We start from the raw sequence: 11,142 nt of genomic DNA, 5'->3' as shown, positions 1-11,142 counted from the left end.
CTAGCTTGATCACAAGCACTTTTTCTTCCTGATACATTTAACTAAAATATGCAGGTATTGCTTCACATGCACTTCCTTGGCTTTCTTCAGTGCATACAAATATCTGCACAATGTTTTAGAACTATCACCAGACTTTACCACCAGCCAAATCTTTGTTTGTTTGTTAGAGTGCAATGGCGATTTCTGCCTGTGGATGTATCTGGAGTTTGCTGAAACATTTGGACTAGTATGCCCAACATATTCTCACAAAACTGATCAGCTGCTCTGAGACAAAAATGCCACTGCTCCCTGCCTGCACACACCATTTTGAGAGGTAGAAAGAGTGAAGTTGTACAGACTACAGATGATGTAAAAATAATCTATAAAATATAACCTATGAAGAGGAACAGTGCCATACACTTGAGCAGCTCTGTAGCTGTCAGAGTTGACCATTGTGCTTTCCCTCAAAACCTTTCCTCAATCTCTCACATCTACAGTTTTGATAGGCTTTTCCACAGAGCATGCAAGGAACACATTGCTCTCCACATATCTGTTAGAAGTTCATATGGGGCATCTTCTTTGGAGACATTTATAATCCAGCATGAATTCCTTAGCATGATCACACTACAACACCTTCCAAATGGCTGGGAAAATCCACATTATCTTGGATGATTGTTAAATGAAGTGGTTCTAAACGCAGATCTGATTTTCCAAAGAGGCAGGCAGGAAAACAGGTATTTTCAAAGAATATTTATTGCTATGGTAGCTAAGGTGAAGAGTTTCAGAGTTACTTTATGCCAAATTCAGGACTAACACAAGAAGAAAGAACCAGAAAAAGTGCAAAAGCCTGTACCTTGTTTTTTTATTTTTTTAAAGACCAAAGTATCATAAAATATTTTACATGAATAGGAAAGAGCAGTGAAACCAAAGAGGCATGACCAATTAAAATGCACATAATTTTAAGAGATAAAATGCAGATTAATTATGATGTTTCAAGCTACCTATGGTAATTTCTATTAGCTGAGGATCTGTCCCTAAATATTAAAAGAGCAGTCTTGATACTTCCTTTCCCCCCCCCAACTTAAGATTTTAAAGACACTTTGCAGTTCAACAGTACAGAGTAAGAGAAGCTCTACTGCATGCTGCTTCTGGGTGATACCACAGCCATCATCTGCACCAAGAATAACAACGAAGTAGTGTGGGCCTTCTAAAAGACAGAGTGAAGAATAACTACCTAACTATTATCACAAAGGCAATTTTAGCTAAGTAAAACACAATTACACTAGCCAGAATTTCTTTTGGACATGATTAGTAACAAACGTTCCTTGTCCTATGAAAATGTGCCAGGAAATTTTAATTGACTGCAAGCATCCAAGGCTGCCATTAAACACATCATCTGAAAGATGAATTTATTTGGCCCACACTTAACTACCATGTAACCTGCTTTACGGTTTACAAGATGGAATGATTTTGCTTTACATGACAGTTATTGGGCCTAATTCTACTCACAGTTATTCCAGTGAAAAATTTGGAACAAGTCCATTGAAGGCAATAGCTCTGTAAAATCAGAGTAAAATTAGACTCAGGCCCACCATGCAATGTAATAACAACTGGTATTACAAACTAGGCCAGTTTCTGCTTTTCCAATTGGTAGCAAGTGTGACCAAGCATTAGATATCACATTATTCTAAGATAAAAGATACCTTGGACTTGGCCCCTCCCCAGAGAGCCAGGCTCACACACCTCGTCCAACATGACACACCATGTGATAAGACCAACGCAGAGATCTTTATTCCCTGCCGCTTTGGGAGGACCAAATCATGAAAATGGAGAAGAAAAGTGAGGAATTCAGAAAGGGATTTTTGATTATAATAACATTTACTTGCAAATCACTTCAGAATTACAGATCCTCTTTTTTAACATCAAAAGTTTGAGCCACTTTCTCTTATATGGTTTGAGCTTATTGTTTCTTGTGAGTCCAAGGTTTTACACCACTTTAGGTAAGGTGGGACTTTGTTTTCTGTCTCCTGACAGGGTTATTATGCTATACAAAATAGTTTTTCTCTCAGTGTGGACTTCTCCATTTTCACTGTTTCTTCACCTTCCTGGGACAGTAGTACAGAAATAAGCTTAATAAATGTGTCTGCTTCTGGGAAGCTTTCAAAAGAAATGTCCTAACTGTCAGTATTTACTTCTGTGCAAATGAACATCCTTTTAGGTTTTCCTGGAATGGAGAATCACATCTCACACCTAAAAATAAAAAATTAGGGTAATTAATGTGACATAGTATAAAATGACAAGCATTTTCCACTGCCTACAACCAGTTCCCATGATCTCCAAATACCAAATAGTTAACATACAATAACTCATACTCTGGTATTCTACCGGATAGAAGCTTTCTTTTTATATCAGTCATTAATATTAACATTATGTAATTTATTTATTGAAATATTCAAATCAGAAGCCCAAATACATAACAGCACTATAAAAGTACTAGTATGTGAAGTTTACATTCAGCATCTGCTGCAGATATGCTCTAACAGTATAAGTTAACAGGTGGGGGATTTTTGCTGTTGTTTTCTTTTACACTATTGTTCTAAAAATAGTAATTTTAATATATACTCAATTTGGAAGCATTTGAACAAAATTAGACATACAGTTTATTCACAAACTGTATTCTACAAGTTGAGCCCAGCATTAGGTCACTGCACAAGCCACTGTACTTAGCACAGCTCTGGACCAGAGACAGTGGGAGAAGAAAGGAATTAGAAAGGAAATAAGATGCTGTATCATGATAGACACATAGGGATTTGTTCCCCTGCTTAAGAAATTAACTAGATTATTATTACTTTATTGGGAAAGTCACTCTCTGAACAAACACAAGCCAGTGTTTCTTGTCCTTTCTCTTCTGTTGTTGGTGTTGCTCGTTGCTTGAGTTTTCGGATTGCAAACTGTTGGTAACCAACAGCTTTACAAGGACCACATGTATATGAATAAGTGTTCCCTTCCCAAGTCTACTGACAACCAGCTGATTTGAAAAAGTGTGTTTCTATCTATTACAGCACATGTACAGGTTGATAGCTTTCAAATGATTCCATTTATGTTAGGACTGGTAAAGTGATATTCTATTATTTCATTGAAAATAAAATGTATTGAGACATTTCATGCTGTTTTTCATCTTCCTTCTGTTTCAGTATTACTTTAACTGTGATTTGTGCCATCTAACAACTAAAGGTTATCCAAAATAATTGTTGTACATTACATTCATTGCATTAAAGATGATCTGTGTTTATAAAACAAGATTTTTTTATGAATAAAATACATTGAGAAAATATAACTGCCTCAGCAGCAATTCTGTCAGTTAAAAATACAGTGATATACCTTGAATTTCTACACTTCAGTGCATCTCTAGAGGGAGTGAAATGCTTATTAGATGGTAGCATGTATTATTCTCCAAATCTTCTTTTATATGCCTATTTCAAGTGTTTGATTATTGCCTGGCTAATAATAGGTGCTTCATCAGTCAAAGAACAGAAAGCAAAGACCAGAGAAGATAGTGTAAATTGTAGCATGTAATTGTTCACTGACTGCCACTGAAAAGGTTCAGCTGCTACTGTATGCCAACCTTGCTCTGATGTCTGCAGCCACTGTTTCATGTAACAGCAATTAAAGCTGTGGGAATTGGGAAAAACTCACCCACAGAGACCAATCCTGCCCCATTAATTTTTAAGTGCACAGAATACTGCAGAGGACAGAACAGCCCACCTGGGGCCAGTGAAAACACATCACACCAGTCACTGATGTATTGAGATCAGGGGATGGGTGGTGGAAAGGTTGCGAACTTCCCAGTTCCATAGTCTGACTTGCACAGGTCATTCCCTGGCTTTCCTTCTGCTCCTTTACCTTGGTCACCCCAGTAACCTCATGGAGACATATTCTGGTTGCATTCTACATTGAACCTGCCCAGAACTGCATCTGAACTGAATCTGGATTGAGGCAAAGAGACTGATAGTTAAAACCTCTTTCTGAGGCTCTGCTGTGAAGAAGGATTTTGAGAGTGTGGCAGTTTTGCAAAATAGAGCAATGAAGGCCTTCTGAGCCAACCACAAACAGAGGAGTGTGTTGCAGAAACAAATGGACTGGAAAAAAAACCCCAAAGCTGCCCAGAAAACAACAAGATATGAAAGAACTGAATCAAGAAGTTACTCTTGGAGTCTGACGATTTTATCTTTTCAGAGACAGTCTTCATGGGAAAGAAATGGATAACGTGACTTTTGAATTGAAAAATACATGGCTGATCCCCAAGCCTCCAAAGATTTTAATGAAGTGACTGGAGATGGATCTATGAAATACAAATGGGAAGCATTTCAGCTGCTCCTCTTCCTCTCTAATATCAACAAATACCTCAAAGCTAGACTGGACACACCACCTTTGTCACTCGTCTCAGTGACAAAGACTACACAGTGATTGTGGAGCAGAAGAAAATGTATGTCTGTCCTCCTACTAGTGCCAGCTCACAGCCTTGCCATGCTCAAACCATCCTGCCCTGTTGCTTTCTACGCCCACTCAGACCACTCACAAATTACTGTGGGCCATTCTGCAATAAGCCAATTTTGTTATCCAACCCTTTAACACTTAGAGAAGCCTTTTTATCCAGCGACAACATAGCAGGGAAGGTGCCAACAGATCCAAATGGGCTCTGGGATGATTTATTCATCCTAGGCTTCTAAGCCTCTTTTCCTCAGCATTAATACTAAGATTAATGTGACCCATCAGTGCGCTGCCAACAGGAACTTTAATAAAAGCAAGAACAACTAGTTGGCTTGGATTTCTTTCTACTTAAGGTTAGGACATAATAAAAACAGCAGCCTACAAAGACTTTCGCTTTACTTATTACTTTATAAAATGAAAATATTTTAATTAAATTTAATGAAAACATACAGATTGCAGGAGCAGAGGTCCATCACTCCCTAAAGTAATTCATTAGCCAATTTTTAAAAGGATAAATGTAATATATTTGCATATTTTAAATGTTGCATATGCATCCTAAATCTTTCTAATAACTTTGTGCAGACAGGTGTATTTGAACCAAAGCACAACATATACAATACTTAGGAATGATTCATAATGACAATGACCAAACTCCATAGAATACATGACAGACACAATGCAGCTACAAATTAACATTAAAGAATTTGTCATATATCAAGGAATAATTGTTTATATAAGCATTGTCAAACCTGTGTCCCTTTCAAATCTCTTTATCTTACATTTATTGCCGAGTACAATACAATTGTCCCATGAAAATGGTCTTGGAAGTGTGGACACTTGCTCTTTATTTCACATATGCCCTTAAAGTCTTCATCTACCGACAAATCACAAGATAGGCTAGTTTTTGCCCAAGATGACTTTGTGCTTAAGAGCTCCTTTTCTCTACTATTTCTTAAGCTAAACAGGTTTTAAACCCCAGGTCCTCAAACCTTCAACTTGAAAATTCAAGCCCATCCAAGTATGTCCAGACTAGCTTGAAGAACACTTAATGAATGCTATTTGAAAATATAGCAAAAAGCAACCAAAACCTCTGTTCCAGGAGTTGCTGAGCCAGTGACATTAGTGACATTCTAAAAAACTGCAGTGTAACAAAATCACCTCGATGGACTGTGAATGGCACTACAGACTGTGTATTGCATATTTGAATGCATAAAGTGAATCCCTTTGGCATGTAACTGCAGTGCTGCCTAAGCCATTTAACAACGAGCTTTCAAATTAAATCCTGATCACGTTGCTATACTACAAAATGTAACCATTTCTACCTGAGGGATGTTTTAAGTTCTTTTTCTTAAGGTCACCAACCTTCCTGCCTTCTTTTGTGGAAAAAGTATGTATGAGTGCTCACATACTTCACTTTTCTTCCTTCCCATCCCCTGGACCAATTGTTCACCGAACTCAGGCACAGAAACTGCAGAATGTCTGGGTGGTGGTGATGGGTGAGTGGAGCAGAAACTCCATTTCCCCCTAAAAGGCAGAGGTCGCTCAACTGAAAGAACAGAAAGGCCTTTTATTCCTATAAAGAAAAGCAGAGGAAAAAGCTCTTCACAGTGAAGATGAAAAATATTTTATTTGAATCCTGGGAAGAACTTGTTCTTCTTACACTAGAGAATAGTCTATTCACAGCACAATTTGAATAGCCTTTGGCTTTTCAATGTCTACACTAGCAAAAAGGATACATTTTTATATTTATTTTTTATTTTTATAAATTATTTTGTGATCCCAGTATGTAAGCCAGATGAAGATATTTCATGTTATTCCATTCAAATGAGGAAACTTAAATTTTTTAATCATCTTGGACACTTAGATTTTAAACTTCACCTGTTTGGCTGTTAGTACAATGATAGTATAGTGTAGGTTTTAATTTGTTCCTCAAATATTTAGTGATTACTTGTATACTCCTATAAAAAGCAGGAATTTCAACTGGCAAAAAAACACTGGGAATGTAAATTATACCTAAAGGTCTTTTCATTTTTTCCTTTCACGAAAAATCCTTATAATCATTTTGAAAATTCTCTAATGTTTCCTAGAAATACGGGAATTGTAGTCTTTGAATTGCCAACAATCTGCCTCTACAAATAACAAATGCTTGCAAAAAATTTTATACAACATTGTTGGTAACATAAATGAAATGTTTTCTATTTAATGTTTTATTAGATACACTATGTAAATCAGTCAACAATGCAAAAAATGAGAACAGTAAAACGTAAAATTGACACTCAGCATAAAGAAGTTTCAAATGGAGTAATTGCATAATTTCTTTAATCAAAGGACACAAACAATATCACACAACATATTTAACCTAAGCAAAGGGGTGAAGATTTGATTAGGAATACCTACATTTAAAACCAGAGTTCTCAGTTTATTCAGTGCTCAGTGAAGATCAGCAAAATGGAAATTCAGAATGTCACAGAACAAAAATTTCCTGCTTCCAAGTGGTCAAACTTTTCATTATAAGCTTTACATTTTGTGAAACCTCCTGCTATTAAGCTTTTTACTAATTAATAAATAGTGGTAGACATACACTATTGTTGATGCTAATCTGACAATAATAATTCTTTTTTAGTTAGTAAATATGATTTTTTCTGTTATAAAAAGTTGAAAAGAGAGGTAGACCCATTGAGTCCAGGTAGAACAATTTAATCTAGATTCTGCACTGAGCTTGGAAAGAACACATTAGATAAATGGCTTGAGGACTCAACCTACCTCTCAATTTTATTTTAGTAGCTGAAACTACAACCTGCAGTTTCTTGTTAAATCCTTTGCTCATCTGAATTTGAAACAGGGGTAGACCAAAAGTTTGGTCTTTTCTAAGACTAAGATGGTCTACTTCCACCTTCCTGCATTGAGCTGTTTTCTGTTACAAGTTATTAGGTTTTGTTGGGAGGAAATTAAATTACATCCACAAGCTCTATTTTATTTCCATACCATCTTCACTTCTTCATTTTACTATGGTTGCGCTTTTGCTCATTTGCATTTCCCATCTTGTGCTACCTTTGAATAATGATTGAAGACAATTTGTCCCATCTGAATACTCCAGATTTTGAGAAAGTCTGATTATGGGTCGAAATATGATGAAACAAATCACTACTATAAAGACTCCAAAGTATGCAACAATCCAGGCTGAGATGCCTTACAATGTGAGCCCACTTGATCTTGAGAGTTGAGAGCAGAATGTGGTTGGCACCAATAGGATTATTTCATTTTTGAAGAGGAGATCTACCCAGGGTAAGGGGGAGCCCTACAATTATATTTTTCTAAACTAGTCAAACCATTTCTAATTAATTATAATGGTTTCAGCTAAAACTTTCCAGATGAGCAGTTCAAGCTGGACTCAACACTGAACAATCATTGTGTTACTGAAACACTCTGGTATATTCCAAGTCCTAACTTTTTGATTCAATGAGAATACCAAAAAATGAGCAGCATATGTTATCTCAATCCAGGAGATTTATAAAACTCAGATATCTTGTGATTGTGTTGCATCTTTAGCAGGATAAAAATTCTTTTTCACCCCCTTCACTTTTGCAAAATTCCCCCCTAGCTGTGTCTTAAAAATGTCAGACATACTTTACTGTTTCCAAATAAACACATCATTTTTGGCAGAATTAGTAGACAAGAAAGGTAAGGGCACTGTTGTTATAGGAGTTCATATAAAAAGCAAATTTTAATGTTTTAAAATTTAAGACTTTCCTAAAGTTTTAAAATACATCCTCCCTGACTCCATCTGTACTGTTGTCAAAAGCATTATGTAGAGTCCCTTTGGAAAAGTAAATCTGATTAATTAGCATCAGTCTCCATTCTAGAATTCAACAGCTATATAAACAGCCATAGACATTTCTTAACACATATTCTATTATTGTTTTCAGCATTTATATAATCTAAAATTATTTAATTGTTTAAGCATTGTGTTCTGTGCAGTGTTTGTAAAGTTTGTCAAGTGAACAGAATTTTTCTTAGTGTTCTAGAATGACACTGACACAGAATTTTTCTTCAGAATTGCTCTAACACACTATAAAAAAGCAGGATTGCTTCTAAGTAGCAATTTTTCACATAAAGGGAAAGACAGGAGAAAACCCCAAAACAACTGAGAATGTGAAAATGCCAGAAAACAGTTTGTGATGCAGTACTCCATTTCAACAGAAAGTTTGTGCCATTTGTGATAGCAATGGCACAAAAAAAGTTGCTTTCATAGCTGTCGAGCAAGTCCATGGTGGTTTCAGCTGCAGTTCTTCACCAAAAACCTCTCCCTGCACGGTAACAGTGCTTGGACACTGATGCAGAGGTTTAGCTTTTGTGCAAGAAGCTGAGCAGTTGGAGGTCACTGCCCACAGAAATCCCCACATCTCACAGAAATTACTGCTTTGAAGGCACTACTCCCCCTTATCTTTGCTGTTTTCAGTTCACAGACAAAGCAGGGCTACAGCTCTCAACCAGCAGCAAGGAAGCCTCTCAGGAAGGATTCACATCACCAGCAGCTCCTGGTGCCTGCTGACTACTGCCCATGAGGAGTACCTTGTACTGCCTGCACTGTACCAGCTTAATGCTGGAACTGCAAAGGCTTCAGGTTTTAGCCCTGGAAATCTAACACCTTTCTTTAATAGTCTCTTCATACAAGCAACTTCAGAAGTCCCCTGGTACTCTGCACAATTTCAGCTAACACATAGGTCCATTAAAAACTAAGAGAGCAAGAGTATATGTTTACTTCCATATTAATATCCACAGAAATTCTTCAACTGTGAACTGTAAAGGTAAACATAAATAAAGGGGGAAAAAAAGGCAAACCCTCCCAATGTTTACTTGTTGTAACAAAAACAAAAACAAAAACAAAACAAAACAAAAAAAAAAAGCGCAGGATTTCAACATTCACCAGAGCAACCATAAATAACATGGCCATCTCTAATTTGGCCTCCAATATCTGACCAACCTTGATTTATCCACAGACAAAACCAAGCATCTCTAATTTGCTAACCAATCACTGCAATTCTTTTCTTACCAACCAATAATTCTGCCATCTCTAATTTACCAATAAATAATTCTGCACTCTCAAATTTACTAACCGATAATGTGACCAATTTGCTGACCAATGATTGTGTCAACTGGTAATAGTGCCCCTAGCAAACAGTAATTTGCCAAGCAATATTTGGACCATTTCCTCCCCCCAGCAATAAAGAACTGTAGTGGTCTTTGATTCAGTATCTACGGCGTTGCTCTGAAACTGCTTCATGTCGATAGTGAGTTTTTTTACAAAGTATTTGCTTTCTGTAGGAATATTTGACTGCTTAGAAGTCGCACAGGTCTCTCTTAAATATCCATGAACTGGACTATAGTCTTCCCTTTTAGCAATATTAGCATTTGAGGGAAGGTTGTTTTCTCTGCTAGCAGTATTCCTCGGCATATTGCAAACTCCTCTGTTAGTACTGTTGTCATCACGCTGGGATTTGGCGACAACTCCACAGTGCTTGGACAGCGTGCACGGGTAAAGCAGTGACACTGCTAGCCAGCTCTGTCACCCTGCTGACCTTACCACCCAAGTTGATCCTGTCTGGGCAGAGATTGGAGCAGAAAGAGTTCATATATAAATCCACATGATTGATTTGTTTTTTTCTAATTTCTACATCCCTTTGGCTTGGGTAAAAAAAAAAAAAAAAAAAAAAAAAAAAAAAAAAAAAGAAAGGTCTTGAGTTATTGGTTCCTTTAAACAATAATAACAGCATTTTGAAGTCATGTAGTAACTTCTGCAATCAATTTTACCTCCAAGAAATATTACCAGTTTTGTGTAATTTTATTAGTTCATATTAAAGCCACTGGCTAACGCAACATTAGCTTAGTGAGAAGCCACTCTAAGGGCCATTTTACAGGGAAAGTCTACACAGAAAAAGGGCAGAGCAGGAGTGACCATCAGGGCTGAAATTAGTAAAAAATTTCCTAGCTCCGAGCCACTGGCTCAGAGAGCTACAGAAAATAAAATGTCCACAGATTGTGGGTGAAATTATTGCAAAACTATACAACAGAACATTAGCAAAGACAGAGATTGTTTGGGCTCAGCTCTGTTAAAACGACAGTAACTGCACCAGCTCGCCATATATTGTTCCTTGTAACCACCCTCCTAGTAGAGTTTACAGATAAATTATTGCATATTCCAAAGAAATGTATTCATATTTCAAAGAAACATTAATTCCAAAACAGAATAAAATTTGGGGATTTCTAGCTCTTACAAGAAAAAAAAGACACTTGCATTTTAACTTCATGTAAAAATACAAATTGGTGATTGGAAGCAATACGCTGGAAGCACATTCTGAAACTGCATAGCAAGTCTCCTTCTTTATCCTTTTCTTTCCCATCTTGTGGAATAAGCACAGCCTAAGCAACACTATTGCTTCTCACTTTTTTCTTCCTGAAGTCTCCTGGGTTTCTTGAAAGCAGAGGCAGAAATGCCATTCTGGGTGGCTATTCCTTTAGAGGAGGTTGTGAATAGGGAAAGTTAGCCAAGAAGGAAAGGGAGTTGGCCAAGAAGGCAGGAACTCCCAGAAGCCCAGAGGTTTGGTATGTTTAACGTTTTCTTGGTGCTGGAGGAACAAGCATAATACAGCTGGAGCTTTACTAAAGCTGATT

Source organism: Empidonax traillii, unplaced genomic scaffold, assembly GCF_003031625.1.
Source record: "Empidonax traillii isolate 1590-97213 ecotype Southwest subspecies unplaced genomic scaffold, ASM303162v1 scaffold59:size1551110, whole genome shotgun sequence".
NCBI lineage: Eukaryota > Metazoa > Chordata > Aves > Passeriformes > Tyrannidae > Empidonax > Empidonax traillii.
This window is presented reverse-complemented; position numbering follows the sequence as displayed.